At 40.8% G+C, this 19657-nt stretch overlaps 2 long non-coding RNA genes across 2 annotated transcripts in view; both read right to left on the bottom strand.

Annotated features, from left to right (window-relative positions):
- Positions 1 to 19657, bottom strand: part of LOC145434923 (uncharacterized) — a 310059-nt gene that overhangs the window by 252544 nt on the left and 37858 nt on the right. The gene's annotated exons all lie outside the window — the stretch shown is intronic.
- LOC145435808 (uncharacterized) lies at positions 14545 to 17751 on the bottom strand. Its single transcript, XR_013914035.1, has 2 exons — positions 17465 to 17751; positions 14545 to 16574 (listed from the first exon to the last, which is right to left on the bottom strand). It is a non-coding gene; the product is annotated as an uncharacterized LOC145435808 (long non-coding RNA).

Genomic DNA, 19657 nt, shown 5'->3' with positions numbered 1-19657 from the left:
ATTAGGTCGTATTTACGTTCTGCCATGAATGATGATCGCCTATCAGCTCTATCCAGTCTGTCTATAGAAAGAGACTACGTTCAAAAACTTGAATTTGAGGATATTATCGCTGATTTTGTTTCGGCGAAAGCCCGAAATGTTATGTTTTAAGGTGGCTATTGATTTTCTATTTGCACAATATTATTATTATTATTATGAATTCAAGGCACTTCAATGACGCTTGTTAGGCCTTGTGCATCACGACATGGAAATTATACAGTTCAGTGTCATTGTCTTTTTAAGTATCGTTGATATTTGCGTCTTTCTTCAAGCGCTTCGCGATCGTTCACTTTCATTTCACTATTCACTCTTCATTTCACTCTCCCATGCATTCAACTTCTGGTCTCGGATGCCGACTTTGTGCAGCGTGGCTTACTGCGTTTCTGGGTCTTTTCAAGACACTGTTAGTACAGCGGAATCAGCGATGAAGAGCCCAGATAAACCTCCGACACATAGAAACTAGCTTGAACATGGGTTCGGACTAACCACCATTGGTGCCGCAGCGCAGTTGATTTACACACTGCGCCACTCGCCTCCCCTATGTGCACAATACATTCGTTCGCTATTTCTTGTCTTGATTATTTGTGGCCTTATCAATGTTGAGACGGTGACGCTGAAACGCGGCGTATTATTTGTAATTATTTTTATCGATAAGATTGCTTGAACTGGAATCTATGGCGAAATTTGCTGCGGTCTACTTAGGGGGGCGGCATTTTAATCGAGAGCCAGGGGCGGCACCGCATGCTGCTACGCCAGTGGTACTACATAGTATTTGTTACCGTGAATATCTGACTCAGCGCACCAGCCTTTGATGACTTTGATTTAATGGTTGAAATATTTCATTCGCCGCATTCTCTGTTCTATTTTGGAATATTAGTCGACTTATATAGCGACCACATAGCACATACTCCTCCGCGGAGGAGTTGAAACTGTTGGCTTGGTAATGTCATTTTCGGGCCATAGCATAGAGATGTTTCCATCCACTGCTGGATTTGTTTGGCACACATGCCACCTCAAATAAGAAACCTTTTGCTTCAATACATTAGATAAGTGGTTCTCAACCTGGGGGCCGCGAGAAATTGAATAAGTTTGTCTGAATTCTGACTAAACATGTGTTTCACAACCATTTTCAGAAGACGATTGTTGAAGAAGAAACTTATTTCGTATTCAAGAAAGCTCGCCAAATTCAAACTCCAGCAGTCGCACTCAACTTCATTTGAGCAAATTTTTGATATTCTTTGAAAATTTAGAACAATTCCCACGTGTAAGTCATTCATTACTTCATAGATTTGGCAGTAGCCTAAAGCTCAGTGCGCTGGGTAGCTGTTGGTAATAGTTGGCGAACTGCACTGCTTAAGACAGACTTAGATGCAATATAGGTTGCTATGCCCCGGAATGCGGCCTTAGGCTACCTAAGTAATTGAAATGTGACCGTGATTAGCAAAAAAGTTGCCTATCTCTGTATTAGATGATGTGCTCTTTTTGACGTGACGATAAGTGCAGGGGGGGGGGGGGGCGCATGTCCAAAAAGGTTGAGAACCGCTGCATTAGGTAAAGTAAGTCATGAATCTCTGCTATATCATCTAAAAGGCGGAGCCATCATCACACAATGTACCGGTACTTCAAAAATTGTTGTAATTTTGTTTGCCTATTTGTCTTAGTAGTTATTGTAATGTCATGTCTAGGTTAGGAACTTTGCTTAATATAGCGACTTACGCATGAGTTCTTTTTAGTGGAACTGCAAGATACTAGTCACACAGAAGGAAGGAAGACGAGAAAAAGGAACAATTGGAAGTTTATCCGGCGGTGGAATTAATTCACCTTTTCTTGGGACCACTTGTGCTATATTTGCATTCCTCGTAAAGAAGAATTAGACCTCCAGCAGCAATACTTTTTCATCGTGAATCATGAATGAATATACAGTTGCCCCAATGTCGTTTTAAGAGCGGTATTTTGGCATTGCGTTGCTTTGTGATAGGTATGGATGTACGTGAATTTAGAAGCTGGCTAGTAATCTGATTTACAAAGGACAGCATGTAGGGTTGTAGGTACTAGGTAGGCGGTGAAATTACAGACTCGCTCGTAAATGTACAGGAGAGAATGTAGATTGAATATACCAGAGGTGACTGTAATATTACAGTCTGGCGTGTAAAGCTAGATTACCGGACGGGTGTAAGTTGAATTTACATTGAGTGACGGTAATGTTACATTACTGCCAAGTGGCTGGCCACCCTGCTTCCAGACATTTCGCGGTAAATCGAGGTAATTTTTTTTTTGTGTGTATAACACGCGCCAAAATATAGTATACTTCTAGATATTGAATATGACTTGATAAATATATATAGCTGTCTTTTAACTGCTTGTAAGTTGATCTCTTTTTCGTGGTTGCTAATTGCAGTGTGGAAAGTATTTTATTTGGGTATTAAATCACCATCGTTTCACATGACTATTACAATGAAGCGGAGTAATTTCCAGACAATCAATGTCAATATTTTTTCATTAATTCACGATATCTTAATTCAAACTCTATCACAAGCCCCAGTCAAGGTGGAAACGATTCTCGCCAGGCAACGTTGATTGCGATATTAGGTCATGTCGAAGTGACGAACTTTTCCACCGTGATTGCTGTTATATATCCAGAAATAGTCGAAATTTAAATTGGGTCTGGTTGGTCTACTACTGCTGATTCGAATTGTGTCGAAGTTGGTTAGCAAAGTGGTCCCGTGAACTTCGAAAAAAACTTTTTGAGCATCCCTAATGTACATTTTATGGTAACAAGCGTAACTATAGACACTACCATGATAAATTTATTCTTACCCAACTCGTTCAGATGTTCATTGATCTTGCTAACTGATGAAAAAGCGTTATTTTCATCTTACCGGCCGGTCTTATCCCACATTTTCCTCCCTCATCCTTGCAAATACACAGCATGAGGTCTTCGTCCATATATGATAGTTTTGAAAACGGTATTCCCATAAAGCTTTGGGCCTATGCTGAAACTGAATATTTGATTCCAAAGTATATTAAATCAAATAAATGTAGGGTTGCATATAAAATCAAAATCAAATTAAAACAAACATGTTTAAAACATGTCCTTATTTGTATTTTTTTCAAGCCATTACATTACGAATATTTTTTGTGACGTCACAGTGGATTGGCATTGGCAATTGAAAATATAGGGTCAATATGGCTCATTCGACGAAACGGGCTTCCGACCACTCTCATATACAGACGAAAAATATCTTTAATCAGGATTACACCGCTCTGCAGCATTATGCGGTCGGCGGTCATCATCATCAGAACATCCATTCCGTACCAATGATCTATTCAGAGGTCACAAACTCAAATGTGTTTGCCAGCCAATTTCCTAGTTTTTTATGACGACGGGGACCGCAGCATCAATAATAGGGATATTTAATGTATATTTTCCAAGTAGGCCTTATTTGACTGGACCTTGCAGACATGCATTCCACTAACATCGTGGAAATGTAATTAATATTGTACTATTCACGCTTGACACGAATAAAAAATCATGTTTTCAAATATTTGAATAAAATTCTTTTTGTGCCGGGCATAATTTTTTTAATTAATGAGTTATAGACATCATCATGCGAGAGGATGCATCATGACCAGACATGGGGTGATTACTTTATGAATGTAATCGATTGCGATTACGATTACTTCGGAATCACGCGATTACGATTACGATTACAGCAAAATCAGGAAGTAGTCGATTACGATTACGATTACATTGGAAAAGTAATCACGATTACTCACGATTACATTTGTTTTGCTTCTTAGAACTATACTCTTAAATGATATATTGGAAGACAATACAAGGATTGCGATGAAAAGGCCTAATGAGATATCAACTCTCTTCATACATCATGCGTCATTTGCTTCATACGTCATAATATACCAATTGCCCAACTTTATAGTGGATGATTTATCGCATCCATTATTGCCAGGTCTTTACCTGCCGCACCCCAAATTCCTTAATAGGGTGGGGAGCGTGCTCGAAGGGGACTCAAAAGTATTTCGTAAACCAACATAAATTTCGAGAATTTAATTAATTCTTGAAAATGTTCTTCGAGCTTTGCGTTTCAAATGTCTCTAGTACAGGGGTCACCAACGCGGACCAAATGAGTCGCCCGCGGTCGCTGTAGCAAATATCCAAATGAGAGATTTGAAAGTTGAAGCTGGTTTCATATGAGCAGCAGTTGAACATGGGTCGGCCGACCCCAAGGAACTTACGAACGCAGTCGCTCGGGGCATTACTTGTCTTCGCCCACGCGGCGGCTCAACGGGAATCTATAGTTAATATTCCCCAGTCTCGACGCGGAGATTGGCGCTTCGGCGCGCACTGCAGCAACGCAACTGAGCCCTGAGGAGCTGGTGTGAGTTCCGGCGAGTGAGCGTTTTTTGTTCTTGGTAAGGGGCGGAAACCCGGCCCAGTGCTCTGATTGTCTTACTCTAAGTGACGAAATCCAACTGAACACGGATAAACGGTGGGAGTAAGTGGTAACCCGTCGGTCGTCGCAATAATCAGTACACTACACAAGAAGTAGCTTATTGTTTCAAAACGGTTGGTGACCCCTGCTCCAGTAGATAGCTGGGTTTGAAATGCATACCTCTTCCCCTCAAAAAAACATTCATAGGCTATTTTATGCGAACAATCATTTCGGAGCCGGTCATTACCGCGCCACGATCACACAACACACCAAAAGACATGCAGTTTCGGACAACACGAAACTCTAAGGGATGTGATACTAAAGAAATACCTTGGCCGAAACTTAGGGTATTCGTCTATTGTCAATAGCCGCGCTGGGTGGGCGTGACTTATAACTCCTGTCCTTCCAATCTGGGCCCACAATGCAAACGTCACACGGCGCATCCACAAAGGAATATAGCCATGACAATTTGTGTGTGCGTCTCACAAAAGGTATTCTTTTAGTCTGTTACGTTTGGGCGAGAACAATATCTTTTGATTATACAACAGACTGGAGGTCGCGAATTAACAACATACAATAAAGTAAATATAATACCATACCAGATGCTACGATTATGAATTACGTGCCCCAGCTCTACAGGTAAATCTAACACTCTGGGCTGAGAGAGGTTATAAATGAATAGTAATATAATGCAATTACGAATACTATTGACGAATTCAGTTTTGAAAATTAACCAACGGTTGGACAGGGGAACGAATTGCTGTTTTGGCTGAATTGCTGATTCTAGCTACAACCCACGCTAACACGTCAGGCTATATAAGCGGATGGTTGTGGCGGCAGGTCCAAATGCTTAGTAACGAACTGTGAAATAACGATTGACGCCCGTTTCAAGTAGTTATATGAGAATGAGATATAGTGAACATAAAAATTCTGCCTTCTACTTAATACTTATACTGCGAGCTGCTGTTACGAGAAACGGCTAAGCACGGCTCGGTTATGATATATATCAGCAGCTGTTTATTTGTAATGCTTCGTTGTGGAAACTGCAATGTTTTATTCGACGAGTACAAAATTCCGAATCTTCGTCAGGTGCACGTGCGTACGTAGGCCTCCTGCTCGCCAAGCAGCAACGGTAAACTGCGTTTAACTAAGCACAACCAAACATCAATACATAAGTTACTATTTGAAACTATAAGCAGAGTGGCGGTCAACATCCTGCTGCGAGGTAGGGGCTTCTGTAGTGTATTGATAACCTGATATACACCACGGGAGGTGTTCTTACAATAACACTACAATGTCCATCGCATGTCTGTTTACTATGTGTGCGCATTTGCGCAATGACGAGCGGAGCTAATACTTCTGACGTAATAATGAGTCAGTGGCATTTGAAAACAGACGTCTGTGCTATCGCTAACGTGGTATATTATCTCATTCTTGTTCACGAATATTCAGTTTATGTCATAGTCCTTGTACAAGCAAAAAGTAATCGTTCTTTCACAAAAAAATCGATTAGATATGGGAAGTAGTCGATTACGATTACGATTACTTCGGATTTTTTTCGAATGTAATCGATTGCGATTACGATTACTTCAAAATGCTGTAATCGTCGTAATCGATTACGATTACTAATCGCGATTACCCCATGTCTGATCATGACATCGTAAAACTGTCGGGTTATAATATTGCAGCTAGTGGATCTTTGACGTGCTACAATTTTACGTAGAATATTTTAAAATATACTGAAGATTAATCTGATATCATAACATTTGAGAGGTGTACCCTATTCATAGTTTTGATATAGTCGTGATAAGTATAGGCTATTGTTACTTTCATTGACAAAGTCAAATCAAATCAGCATTAGATTTAGCCTTCGATTATTATTGGAACATATCAATAACAACTTAAATATAATCATTATTGTGCCATAGTGATAGCATTGCTTCATATGCTTTTTAGCGATCGTACGCCTTGTGCTTCCAATAAGATTTCTCGTAGCCCCTGTCCATTTTCCACACAATTTCTGATGGTACCTATATTAAAATCGGAAAGCCCATTCTCATAAAATCGCGCGTAGCGCAAAGACTATTTTCCAGTGGAATGAATCGGCCAAGAAAATATGCCACAGCATATAGGCCTAATTCCACAATGCCTCTCGTACTCCCTGGTGAGGTGCTTCGTACCCCAATGGGGTTTACGGACCCTGGTTAAGAACCACTGGAATAGAAATGTCCAATCAGCGAAGAATTCATTGGTGTTACAGCTGTGGAGCGTAGTACTCCCTTACTCGCCACCGATAATAACATGGATAATGAGAACAAACAATACCCAACATGTAACCAAATATACGTTACGTGGGTGGCAATGGCTGCCATACTGACCAGATTTGATAGCTATACCCTACGCAAATCAAGCTACGACGATTTGATATATTACTATTCCCCATGACAGTTTCATTGATTTTTGCGTCCGTAGGATTACCAAGTCACCGTTCCGAGCCGCAAGTCCTTCTCTAAATTTACCGTTTGACCAGACTCAACTGGAGTCATTTTTATTTAATCACCCAGTCATTCCGAAATAGAGTAATTTTACGGAAGGTCGCACCAAACCAATTCACAATTTTCAGTCACAAATCATCAACGGGTCATGTTTTATCATCATGAACGTAATCGTGACGTAATAGCTGATCTTCTACCCTCTACCGCAGGGGTGGGCAAACTACTGCTCGCGGGCCGCATGCGGCCCGCAACACCGTTCTGTGCGGCCTGCGAGAGTCTAAAGAAACTTTTTTTAAATATTGATAAAATGCGTACTAAAAATCGAATTATTGCAGGGACTTGATTACCTTTTTCTTAGTATATTTCACCGTGATAATTCTAACCATTTCTAAGACAGTGGTTCTGAAGGGGGCGCGAAACTGAGCTCAACTGCGCGCTTCGCGCGATGATTCACATCCAATTCATAGCAGTTATTGCTCTGCATTTAGTCTGAATTACATGTAGAAAACCCTCTCATCCACAGTCGTAACCTTCCATTGCCATCAAACTATACCCGTTAGGTTTGCATAGCGTCCTGGTTGCGTTTTGTGATATGACGGTAAGGGGGCGCGAAATCTTTCACCACCACAAGGGGGAGGGCGTGTCTTAAAAAGTTTGAGAACCACTGATCTAAAGTAAATACTTAATATCACAGCGGGATAGCTGCAACAAGATTGACATAATTTGGATCACCAGCGGAATTTCAGATTGGCCACTACATTTTTAATTATTTCAGTAATGTGCTTATAAAAACGATTCGAGCGTGTCTTAGGTAGATTCGTTGTCTGTATGCATAGAATGAGGGTACATATATTTCATCTACACATAGTAGAAGCTAACATGGTCATGATGTTGTCAGCATTGTGTGTCCTGGAACTGAACCAAAAGTGGAATTAGTAAATCTATGAATAGATCACTTCTCACAGATTTAAATTTCAATCCTGTTCTAAGATTCGGGCCAACAGACTTTCATCTCTATAGGTTTGACAAATTGGTTATTGAGGTCCGCCAGCCTATGAAATCTAGCCACTATATATGTTTCTGATGCATGTACGATATCATCAAAGCAATGTTTGACTTGACACATATCTCCATGTCCTCGCGATATAATCAAATATCAATATTGCGTTTTGGTTTATAATCCCAATTTTATATAGTGCGGCCCGCGAATGGATTCAGAAGTTGCATGCGGCCCGCGAGCTCAAAAGTTTGCCCACCCCTGCTCTACCGCATCGTAGCTTTTAAAAGTGAAGTGATAGTGCATAGTTTGTTCAGATTTCAGTGATTTTTATAGTAGTTTTAGGGTGAACTATAAGTTCTTTTATCCAAAAAATATTTATGGCACTTGAATATATTGTTGAATACTTGAAATTCCAAAATGCCATCGCGGGCCACACAAAATGTTCTCGCAGGCCGCATGCGACCCGCGGGCCGCGTGTTTGAGATCTCTGATCCATATCTACTTAGTATAACTGTTTGCCCAACGACAATTCTGAGTGTTCCAGCCACTCCATATGGTATACGTCGACTTTATTTGGGTCAAATCGTCCGCAGGCTCATACTACATGTTTTTCGAAAATATTTACACAATTATGGCATCAGTAAACAACGTTTCTTTAAAACATTGCTGGGAACATGTTTTGAACAAAAATTTTCAAAACACCGTTTGTTTTAAATGCAACCCTAAATAAATCAATATAGCCTTATAATTCGAAAGTCGATAAGAACTAGAATGCACTGTAAATAAGCCTATATCGGAAAGAATGGAACAGTAAATGTGGACCAAATAAACCAGCAATAGAATCACCCAGTTAGTGGAAGTATCAGCCGATTCGATGGTGTCGTATACGAACTCACTGAAATATAACAGTTCGCCCTCTCGATAGCTTACCGATATAAAACGAGACATCTCCAAATATTGGCCAAATGGTCAATGAACCAATACGAAACTGAATGAATTCCACATTTGTTCCGTTGTTACATATTAACCACGTGTAATTACGTGTTACAATCCATCTTTTCTTTTATATTCGACGCAACGAGTATATGAGGCCTCCTCTTCTGTTTACTTTGAAAATTCTGGGTGATATGACAATTCGCGCTTAACCAGCACGCCTATTCGGAGTACGGCATAAACGGTGGTTCTAATTTTTTTTCCACACACTGTGATGTGATTAACAGATAAGAGGACGATGTCGAAACGACCAAACACAATCCCTCAATCCGGCACCCCCCTCCCCCATTAGCCTAATGCCAGATATAACGGTGTTCTATCTTGATTTTTCTTGTTTTAGGCTTCCTTACTGTTTTCATTCGGTAATACTTGAAATCGTCCTTGATCTGCTATATCTCAGGGCCTTAGGTATAATTCCGAAGTAACCTCAGCGACATCGGGGGAATGGAGTCTCCGACGCTTCAGAACGTGCTATACTGCCGATCAATGAAACCGGGACCTCCGCTGTCAATGGCGGTAGAACGCCAAGTCACCCACATGTAGTAGCATTCAAGAGGGCGATAACTAAATAAAAGCTCCGCACCCCGGGTAATTGGGTCGAAATGTTGAGGTGATGTTGACCTTTTTCTAGTCACCGCTAAATGACATGGCGTAACTAGATTACCCTTTTCCTTTATTATTATTACACACGGTGTGACGGTGACGCTTATCGCCGTTTAGGCCTTGTGTGTCACAAAACATATAATATACAGTTCAGATGCAGTGACTTTGTACATGCAAGAATCTTCATCTTCAGCTTAATCACGGGACGACTTTTAATCACTCTTCCATTCACGCTTCAGGCATATCCTCTTGTATGCGTCCGATTCCGATTCTCGGCTGCCGACTTTTTTGAGGGCGTGGCTTATAACTCTGTGTCTGGGCTCATCAATACTCTGTAACTACAGCGGGATCGGCGATGAGGAGCCCATATAACCTCCGACACATAGAAGTTGGTCCTAACCGGGATTCGAACCACTGCCATTGGTGTCGTGACGCTGGCACTTGACCAACTGTGCAGCTCGCCTCCCTTCCCCTTTTCCTTCTTTAATCATCATCTTGTCATAAATCCTGAACTCAGCGTAGCCTACTTATTGTTATTTAATGTTTGTGGTATTTCGAAAACTGTGGTCATTTTACACCATGGAGATAGACCTAAAATTGGTTACTAAGACACCCGAGTCGCCAATTTATAGCAGGATCCACTTTCGATGGGACTTTTTTACAACAAAGTTACGCAGATCAGCGGGTGCGGGCGAGCCGAGATTAACCTCCAAGTAAGACTGAGAAAAATTGGTATATTATGAATGCCTTCTATATCATCCATGAGTTTCACATAAGTAAGTTGAAGCAGTCTTGATCTCAACAATGTACTGTACGACTTGGACTCGGACTCGACCTATTGCTGCCTGATTTGAACTAAGACTTATGGTTCGGCGATGAAGCAGAAATTACTCGATTTGTCACAACTATAAAAGAAGAATTTGCTGGTGACTCGAAACCTTGTGACTTGCTTGAAACACTGGTCAAAAATCAAGAATATTAAAAAAAACATATGACCATCGCAAAAACTTTCTCCACTGTTGGAGGTATGAGAGAGTGTAATGAAAAACCAACTGGACAGATCACGAAACCACGGTAATTTGTGTAGTGACTCAGCTCAGATCATGTTTCAGCAAAAGAATACATGGGTCAAAGCTGCGAGCAAAGCTTAAATTTATTAGGCTTTCGACGTTCAGTGGGTTATAGTATCGCGCTTATATTCGCAGCCAATAACATCAAAATATACATTGGGAGATGCTATACTGCGTAATTACCTATCTCCCTCTCACCGTCGCTAAATAGTTAACCAATGTCTAATATAATTTATACTCATCTTTAGCTTTCAACGCTGCGACAATATCATCACTATTTGTGTATATACCCGGTTCATGGTCGTCGCTTTATGAAGGCATACAATAGCTGATGTGATACGCCCATTAAATTGTTTACGTAGATCGCACGCTAGCATTCACGATAAAGTGTTCAAAATAGATTCTGTTAGGTTCTGTAATAACATAGCCCAAACGCGTTCTGTCAAAGTACCAGGCCCGTGACGAACATCACACAAGATACGTTACAAAATAATGTTAGAAAATTGTTACACGCTTTCTTCCTACATTCCGAGCAACTTTTGTGAAGTGACATTCAAATTATGTCCATGATGATATGGTTCGCGATCGATTTTGAAACTGCAACAAAATTCAAGTTTCTGTTACAAAGCAAGGTGTTTGATTTCATCAAACAGTATAATGATTTTATGTATACTATTAAACATGAATATGGACCTAGTATAAATACCATTTCTTTTCCTCAAGCATATTTCCGCTCTGTTATGTTAATATAAGATAGAAAGATATTGGATTTTGTCTAGTGGTAATTTTTGCTATGCCGGTGACACCAAAAAAGTAAGTTGTAGTTGAAATGCCACGAAATTAAACAAGGATGTTATAAAAAAAATTGTTTTTATTTTGTTCAAAGAACCCTCATCCTCACGTCAATGCGAGCGAGAACGATTTAATTGGCACTAGCGCACCGAAAACGAACTTGACGCTTAGGTTTGCATCAGTACAGTACAGTACAGTGATGTGAAGTTATAAAGCCTGTGCTACTCACACTGGCTAGGCTCCTCTTCATCATCTCATCCGCGTAAGCCAGTGGTTATTAACCTTGCCTCCAGCGCCCCCCAAGGGGCGCGGGCGATTTTGAAGGGGGCGGAAACGCTCAGGGGGCGACATGGGGGGCGCTGGGCTCAGGGGGGCGGCATGGGGCGCTGGAGAAAAATGGCTTCGCAGTAGATGATGTGCTGGTAGGACATATCCTTAATGAGTATTCAGAGCAAATTAACATCGAAAACTTCATTATATATAGCCTACAAAAGACATATAGGTTTAATTGTCCATGGGCGCCTAAATGACTGGCACCGAATGTTCCTGTCTTGGCAATCTGAACCCCCGAATACGAATTCCATCTTGCAAGGAAAAATTATATGCCAGTGAAGAAATACCAATTTGAAATCGTGTGCGTCTTTTAGTTTAGTACGATTGGGCGACAGGGATATCTAAAACTAGATATTTCTGTTGGGCGATTCTATATGTTTTGATATAGCAGACAGGAAGTCACGAAATAACATCATGCAACAAAGTCGTACCAACGGGTTCGCCCGCCCGAATATGTTTAATTATTAGTTACGGGCCCTACAGTTTCCAAGACACCTCACAATGTTCGCTCTACGTTTGATGAGTCTGCGCACACTCAACAACTCACTGCGCAGACCCTTGGACAACAGTGCGTAACGACTAAAAAAAAGGTTATAACTTCGGATTTGTTGTGTGCAACGTAGATTTTCTGTGCGCATAGACCGTGTCAGCACTGCGCACGTGCGCAGCTTAGAGGGAACATTGCACCTCACTCAGCTCTACCGGTAAATCTGGTAACGTGAGCAGAGAGGACAAGAAATTGATAGCTATATATATGCAATTCCCGATCTTACTGACCGATTTTATCATGAATTAACGAAAGTTTTCGCGCTTCGGACTGGCTCACTAAACAGTACCGCTGATTTCATGGCAAAAGCGAACAATGTGATGAGGGGCGGTCGGTTTATCACAATCACATACAACAGCTCACTCAGCGCTACTGGTAAATCTGATTACGTAGGCTGAGAGGATAAAAAGCTTATAGCGACTTAAATATGTAATTACCACCTATTCATTCAGGCATTATAGAAAATTTGGGTACCTAGAGCAACCAGGCCACACAAACTTTGCTGACCATCGAAATCACGCTACGGGGTTCTAGGGGGTGAAGCCTTCAGAAGTTTGGTTTATCACGCTATGGGTGCGCAAGGCAATCGTTTTTAGGGGGGTTGACGAAGTGCTGTTACGGCCCTCCCTCTTACTCATAGTCTTTATTACATTACTTACAATATGAGGTTGGGGGGCGCTGGAGCACGATAATTTTTGAAAGGGGGCGCTGGAGGAAAAAAGGTTAAGAACCACTGGCGTAAGTGGTGTCTCATAAAAGCTTAGAAGTGGGTCGTGTTACATGTCGGCATCTACGGAATAAAAATGAAGAACAAATGGCATGGTGTAAATTACCATAGCAGTTGACACCAACCATGAATTACCACAACAAAATATTCAAACCGGTTGTTCTACGTTTGAGCATGCGACATAATGGAATACAATAGTTGAGCAGTAGGGGTGTTCAAAAAGGACTATTTTTCTCAAATTGTACTAGCTACTTGATAAAATTGTTATGTTACCAAATTTGGTTTAATTCCACCCAGTAGACGCATTGCTACCGGGGAAGAAAGTTACTATTTATTATAATAATTAGAAACTTTCTTCTCCTGTAGCGGCTACTGGCTGGGATTCAACCAAATTCGGCGTGTAGGCTTCAATTACGTAACCTAACAATTTTATCAAGTAGCAAGTACAATTTGAAAAAAAGTGATTTTTGAACACCCCTATTGAGCAGGGGCAATTAAGCTTAGCCGTAGAGGTCGGTAAACTTTTGCAAGCTTCCCAATTTCAATTTTATTTCCGTGAGAGCCATATGATGTTTTTTTTTCGAAACTTAAGGCAATTTAAATGTAGGCCTACATTCTACATATTAACGCTCAACGAACAATTGTAGACAACAGCAAACGTGTGAATTTACTGCCTCCTCTGTAACAAACATTTACAGTTAAGCGGCTTCCTAAGGCATCCGCGACGTCATCTGTGGCATGTTCTACTGACAGTCATACACGGTTGAATGAGTTTCTCTAAATCGGAATGATAACTTATGCGATGAAGAATAGTTAAATGATATAATTTTGATATCATTTCTTTTAAATTATAAAATCCTTCGATGACAACACAACAAGCCTAGATTTGAACGGCAGAGTCAGCAAGATACCTAATAAACTGGAGTGGGGATGGGTATGTTTGTAATTTGAATTTGTAGTTACTCAGTAGTGTCACTCCAAAGAGAGTTTGTTACGCGATGATGATCAGGAAGGTATTGTGGATTTAAAAACTCAACGTGTGTATTCACACATGTCTACCACCCGTGATATAGCCTACGTTAGGGTTGTTCAGAATTGACCGACTTTCAAAAAGTCGTGGCTTTCAGTCCGATTCCCATGCCTTATACCATAAAAACATATTCTAGCTACTTTTTTTCGTAATTCATCCCTTGCATCCGTGTGCATTTTGAGCTGGAAAATTATCGGCTAAAAATAGGGGATTCCCCTAAAATTTGAGTGTCGCCATTCGGACTAGGCTAGTAAAAGTCATATATAAGCTGGGTTTATGCAGCTATTGCGGTTTGGAGTGCTACATAACCTTATTAAAGAAAGTATTGCCGGTTCAGGACACCATTTTCATGTCCTACACTCCCTTAGAACTCCTCAAAACTGCCTAAGACTGATAGTCATGTTGTTGGATCACATATCCTACACTCCTCAACCCCACCTGAGATTGTCCATCAATTTCCGGGATCACCATGTGCAACAATACAACTGTGAATGTATCATTCACTCACAGCCACATTTTAAACATCACATTGTTCAAAGGAAACGAAACAATAAGGAAAAGAAATAGATCAACTCGGCAAATACTACTTAAATCAGGTGGATGAAATGGTTGCTTTAGAGAAATCGGCATATCTGTTCCCGTGATCTTCCACGGCTTGTAAGAGGCTCGTCCGCTGTTCTTTGTCATCTGTTTTTAAAGCATCAAAGTCGGTATTCAATTTTACCAAACGCTTTGCTGCGTCTTTAACTACTTCAACACTACTCACAAATTCTTGAGCAGTCACAAAATGCGGATTTGTATGCCATTCCGAAACTGGAAGACTCAACTAATCATGTTCGGCATGTATAGCATCGAATAGAAACCATGATTCCGGTCCAATTAAAGCAACCATACTCATTGACTCAGAGACAGAGTCAGAGATTAGACTCAGAGGTATACCTCTGCGAAATTGTTCAAGAATTGGCATTTGCAGCAATTTAGCAGCCATCGCTTCCTTCACTTTGTCAGGAATCTTTGGTTTAGCCGAGAACATTGCAGATACCACCGTTTCCTCGGTGAGATGCCAATGATGTTTTCACATCTTGTTATATGCCACATCAGCCACTGTGAAATCGCATGATGTAAAGTCTGTCATGTCATGAAGAAATTTGAGATCATTACTCTGTGCGTCACATGCAATATTAGTTTTAAGCTGGGACAGAAAACTGGGCAATATTTATTCGTACCAACTTTCTAATGAACTCTACAGAATAGCCCATTTGCTCACTCCACATGAACATTTTTTGACAGTACAGCACTTGACTCGTCCATCCAGTGCTATAGTAGCACCAGGCTTGCGAAAACGATTATCAACATATTGGTCATCTAAAATCACCAAGGCGCCTGTTGCACAGTCTCTGTAGTCATCTCTTATCAATACTTCTTTCTGCTTTCCATTATATGGCTTAATCAGTGGAATTATTCTTGCTTTGCTTCATCAGCTTTCATCACCAACCCGCTGCCTTCATCAAACTGAAGTGTTTTAGAGCTTCTTAATTGATCAATATCTTTCCACTTCTTGGAAGGTATTAAAATCTGTGTTTTCAGGGCCTGTGGTCGCCGATCCAAATACACACTTCACTTCCAAATCTCCCGGATGACTAGTTCATGAATATGATGGCGACAAGACTGTAGAAAACTTTCCTGTTTATCAATTCTTCAAGTAACAGAACAATTTGTTCCATTGTTTGAGGATGTTGTGTCAAACACAAGAGCTCTGACATTTTCTGTTAAATTATATAGTTCCAGCAGTTCAAATGACGGATGAGCCTGTGCTTTTCCTGTAGCACTCTCCAGAGTTCGAATGCCAAGAAGTTTGTCCTTCTCAAATGCGTTACAACACGTAGACGATGCCAGCACTGCCAAGGCCTCAAATTGCTCTCCTAAACGACTCCCAGTGAGCTTTCCATTCCAGTGCAATGTGATGTGCTTTGGTGGATCGTTTGCTATTTTTTCAACAATAGACTCAGAAATTTTAAAACGATTTGCAATGCGTCGTCGATAGATTCCAGATCTTGAAGGATGAAAGTCATTAGGGTCACCATCGCAAGCTTTAATCAGTGCTGCAGTTATCATGGTAGCAGCATTATGGCTGACTTTCAAGCGATCGGAAACCTGGCATATGTCTTTGTCGTTGAACAGGTTTACAGGCGCTTTTAGAGTCACAAATTTAAAGCAATGACCCGGTGTCGACTGCGCCACTTCAAAATCACTGCTGTGGGAAGTGTCATCTACCTGCGAAGATATAGATGAGCTCTCTGTAAATTCACCTTCGCTACTTGAAGCTGGTGCACTCTCTCGCACTCATGGTCCGTCTCTTTTGTTGCATGGTTTTCACTTTCGACACTGTATCTTTGCCACCAATCGTTGCTAATCACGGACCCCTTTGATCCTGATAAAATGTTTTGTATTCATGTTTCTTATCGCCGGAGAGAAGTGTACTTGCTTCAATTGTCTTCATCGCGTCAGGAGCTCCTCTATGCCCATAGCTTACTCAACTTGGCTTCAAAGTCACTTTGTTTTCTTGATACATATTGCTGGCCTTTAGTGACAGCCATTTGGTTTCTGTTTTCACACTGTCTCTAATCTTTCAATGGCATTGACTTGTGTGATGGTCTTTGTCGCAGCCAGCAACCAAAAACCTATTACCGTACTTCATCTCCTACCTCCTGGATGTGTAACTTTACTGGTTCATTTTTCGCATGTGAATGCTCTCTTAGGTGTCACACATACTGCATAACTTTCCTAAGAGTAAGCAGCTTCGATCTCGTAATGTTTCCTCAGAGGGCCCAGCTAGGAAATGCTGTGTCTGCGACCGTGATCTTCTAGTTTTCTTTGATACTATATCACTAGATGGCAATTTTCTTTTTTTTTTAGATATTTCGCACTAGAGCTAATCCTAGAAAAATAAATATACATCAACTCAGCCAAGCAACGAAGAATAGTTGGAAACATTTCAGTTCTCTAAGGTCAAACACATACTGCACAACTTGAGCAAGAATAGTCGGATTAGATCCACTTATTGATTCTGGAAGATAATGATTCATAAATTGGAAATACTCCGACCAGTAAGTATATTGCTATCTTAGGAAATAACATAAAATTCAGAGCAACCGATTGGCTGTTTTCCACAGTCACTGGAAAAGACATTTACAAGCTTTGTTTTCTATCTCAGTAGACAAGAAAGAGTATCAGGTCCATTAGATCGAATAATTCAATACTGCTACAATACTATGATCACTAATCCTGCGCTAGACTCGCTAACAGCATGAGTTAAAAAGCTACCTGGTAAGTCGTGCACCTCAATCGTAAACACAGTTCTTCAACAACAAAGCAGCAAAACACCTGAGTAATCAATGATCCCCATTTCACCGCCGTGCCTAGCGCGTCATCAACGCTAGAACATCCGCTTCACGTCAACGAGAACAAATGCGATTGCTGTCGAGTCACTCACAACGGGGGAATCCCCAAATTCCGAAGAATTTTTTTGGTGCATGAAAAAACGGCAAAATGCACACGGATGCAGGGGATGAATTACAAAAAAAAGTAGCCAGAATTTGTTTTTAAAGTATAAGGCATGGGAAACGGACTGAAAACCTAGACTTTTTGAAAGTCGGTCAATTCTGAACAACCCTAGCCTACGTATGTGAATTAGGGTTCTCCAAAATTTGGAAAATCTTAAAAATACCCCGTGATAGTGTCTCATTCTATAGATTATTGATAAAAAACAACAATGAGCCTGAAAGAAGCTCGCGGGAAAGCCGTTAAGATTTCGGGCAAAGCGTTTGAAAGTAGCTGTCCTAGAATGGGCGTGCCCCTGACCACAGAACGGCGACAAGACTAGTAATCAAACACCTACGGCTCTTGATTGGCTAATCGGCTATGCTTCAATGATCACGAAAGCAGCAGCTTGTTGATTAGGTGTTCAAGGAGTCCGTTACCGGCGGAGATTCTGAAAGCGCATTGTTGGTAGGTTGGCGGATGGTGATTTAAGATTAATTCAGGACATGTTGAGGTACGAAATACATGATGAACAAACAACAGCTGCTTCACAAAAACGTTTACAGCATGACTGCTTTATTGGAAGGAAACGTCTGTAGCCTCCATGCCATGTTTTCATCGAGGGAAAACAAAGGCGCTTATGCAAGTGGTGAATGAATTCCCCGTTTCAGAAGGTATCCATCATCAGTGAATACAAATATAAAGCTTAACAATGACACGATACCGTACTTTGTGTGATCTTATTAGGCTCAAGCTGTAATACTTAGGTGACGTTTTGAATGCCATAGGGATCGGCTGAATCAGCGGGTTATGCTTGGCATTCATCAGATGCCTACAGTAAATTTAATTCACTTGTAAGTGTTGCTAAAGTCCCTAATGATAACGCACACTCGCACAGGCTATGCTGGATGTGGTATATCAAAGTCCTTATCGATCCCGCAGAAAATAGGCGTGAAGAAAAGCACAGACTATGCTGCATAGTATCCAGCATAGTTAGGATATCATATCCAGCAAAGTCTGTGCTTACTTTACACCTCTTTTCTGCAGCATCATTAACTTTGATAACACTTACATGTGAATTCAACCAAGCATAACCGGTTGATTCAGTCGACCCCTAGAGCATTCAAAACTTCAACTATATACTACAACTTGGGTCCAATAAGATCACACAATATATAGTGTCATTGTCAAGCTTTATATTTGTATTCACTGATCATGGATCCCTTCTGAAACGGGGAATTCGATCACCACTTGCATAAGAGTTTTTGCTTTCCCTCGATGAAAACGCGGCTTGTAGGCTACAGCCGTTTCTTTCACAATAAAGCAGTCATGCTGTAAAAGTTTTTGTGAAGCAGCTGTTGTTTGTTCATCATGTATTTCGTACCTCAACATGTCCCTAATTAATCTTAAATTATCGTCTGCCAACCTACCAACAACGCGCTTTCAGAATCCCCACAGGTAGCAGACTCCTTGGACACATAAGCAGCAAGCTGTTGCTGTGGTGATCATTGAAGCATAGCCGATTACCCAATCAAGAGCCGTGGTTATTTGATTACTAGTCTTCTCGCCGTTCTATGGTCGGTGGCACGCCCATTCTTGGACAGCTACTTTCAAACGCTTTGCCCGAAATCTTAACGCCTTTCCCGTGAGCTTCTTTCAGACTCATTGTTGTTTTTTATCAATAATCTATGGAATGAGACACCATCACGGGTATTTTTAAGATTTTCCAAATTTTGGACAACCCTAATGTGAATATATAACACCCTTGGTACAGGAAATCAGGATCTATACCTCAGATTAGACTTACATTACCGAATAAATCTAACACAACATTTTAATCATCATGATACTTGCACGGAGGGACGTAGGAAGGTATGCACATAGACAATATGATTTATAACCGTGATATAATTCTGTACATCGATCTTCTTATAGTTGACTTGGACCTGCATGCAAGAGGCTTGCGGAAGGTAGTCATTAAGAATTGAACGCACTAATATTTTCCATCATATCGGCACCTGGAACGCTCAATGCTCA

Source organism: Botryllus schlosseri, chromosome 3 (assembly GCF_051294905.1).
Source record: "Botryllus schlosseri isolate E-star chromosome 3, Bs_hap1, whole genome shotgun sequence".
In the NCBI taxonomy this organism is placed as follows: Eukaryota; Metazoa; Chordata; class Ascidiacea; order Stolidobranchia; family Styelidae; genus Botryllus; species Botryllus schlosseri.
Note: the sequence above shows the minus strand (reverse complement) of the source record. Positions and strands in the feature narration are given on the sequence as shown.